Here is a 2132-nt window from a genome sequence, read left to right as displayed (position 1 = left end):
GGTTAATATATGTTAATATACAGTATACAACTTACTCAAGTGCTGTTTTTCTGTTTTTACTTACTCAGACTGTTACACTACTATACACATCATACTTTACTGAACTTTGTTGAAATGGTCTATATGCACAAAATAACCTACATGTGTGTGTGTTTTTTTTAAACAGGGATTAAAAAAAGAGCAGTAACCATCAAAATCGAAAAAGAAAAACAAAAGGTTGCCCACTGCTTAAAGCCTCTCCCAGAGCCATTAGTTCATATTTGCATAAAAGTGGTAAATGTGAGGTTACACAGAATTCACATCCCAATCTCTTTCTCTACCTGGCCAAAATCTGTTCCGCTTTGATTTATCTAATGCATGTGCCTGGCTAAGTACTTCAGCTGCGTCTCGTTCTGAAAAGTGCAGGGTTCACACAAGCCCCTTATCTACTGGAAGTGAGAGAAAATGTTTTTTTTTTTGCGGGATGGCACTACATGTGGAACTGTGAAAATGACAAATGCAGCCTATTCTGAATGGTTTTAACACAGGCAAACAGGACTGCTGGTCCCTTCTGATGCACTTACAATCTGGGTTCACTCCCAGCATGCTTTGCGGTGAGCAGCAATGTTTTGTGTGAGGTAAAGACCTCATCAAATTCATTGTGACTGCAGAAGTGGACAGTTTTAGCATGATGGCATAACAGCAAAGTCAACTACAGCCCTATTCACTGTCCTACTTAAACCAAAATCAATTTCTGGCATAATGGCTGGCCATTAAACATTCATGGGCTTGTTTCAAGATATCCCAAAAAGGACTGAAGACACAATGGGGTCCGAAATTCTGACAGCATTCGAGAAAAATGCTTCTATTTTGCATTTGTCTATCTGAATAAGTATTTGGATGAAAGTTAAATTGAAAAATTAACTGCACATTTCTTAATTTGAGGCCCATGCTGTCACTGAACCAAAATCAAAAGTAATGCCAAATAAAATAGATTACCTAATAAGCGTACATAGGCATGTTACTGATATGATATTGCATGCTCAAAAAGATTTATTCAGGTCTGCTTGGGAAATAATAGGAAAGAGCAGGAGGATGACACTTGAGCTGATCAATAGATCTACTAGAATCAATAACTCTGATGAGCCATCTTGCGCTCACAAAGAGCATAGAGTACCACTCTACTGGACAAGAGGTCAGCATCTATAAAAGCAAAACACTTAGCAATACTCATAATCGGAGATGTATCACCAAACAACTCTGTACTCAACTGTGGTTTCCAGTATAGATTTAAGCTTATCTTTCTATTATCTGTTTCAATCAAATGATGTTAAGCTCTCACCTTTATGTTGCTTCAAACCTGTATGCATTACTTTCTTCTGTGGAACACAAACTACACTACAAATTATATGAATTTTGCAGCATCGATGCTGTTTTTAAACTGCATTGAATCAACACTGAACGGACTCCAGCTAAATAGTGGCACTACTACTAAATAGTGGTCTTTTGAAGAACTGCTTATAGCTGAATTGAACTTGTTTAATAATTGATTAACTTCACAGTTATTGAACTGAACCTACACTGACCTGAATGGAGCTGAATAATGGCACCACTGTCTGGCTGCTTTACAGCAGACTTTGAATTTGTCTCATATTTGATGAAGTTTACATCATCTGCATCAAAATCAGTTGGGTCCAAAACAACTCTGGACTCTATTGACTTTCAGTGCCCTTTAAGAATCCATAAGCACTTATTTTGTTAATGATAAGCTTTTCGTAACATTTATTGTGCATTATAAGGATTAACTTGATCTCAAAGCAATGGTGAACTTCAGTTTTTTCTGTTTTTCTTTACTTAAAGCTAATCATGCTGAACATGAAAACTCCATGTGGTTTACAGTAGTGTGGCACAGTCTCCTCACACCCGCACTGCACACTGTCCTTTCACCACAACACAGCTTTAATAAGACACTCAAGACCCATGTGCTTCTTATAATAGCAGCTCAAACCCTCAAATCCAGTTACATCTCTAAAAAGGTCTTATTCTCAAACATGCTTGCTGGATGTGGGCTGAGTCAATTTTGTATGGCAGACCTGGATATTAAAGTACAGTATGTCAATCTAATGTAGAATTCATTATATTAAAGGAATGGT

The sequence above is a fragment of the Sinocyclocheilus rhinocerous genome, unplaced genomic scaffold (assembly GCF_001515625.1).
Source record: "Sinocyclocheilus rhinocerous isolate Xijiao unplaced genomic scaffold, SAMN03320098_v1.1 scaffold2252, whole genome shotgun sequence".
NCBI classification, from domain to species: domain Eukaryota; kingdom Metazoa; phylum Chordata; class Actinopteri; order Cypriniformes; family Cyprinidae; genus Sinocyclocheilus; species Sinocyclocheilus rhinocerous.
Note: the sequence above shows the minus strand (reverse complement) of the source record.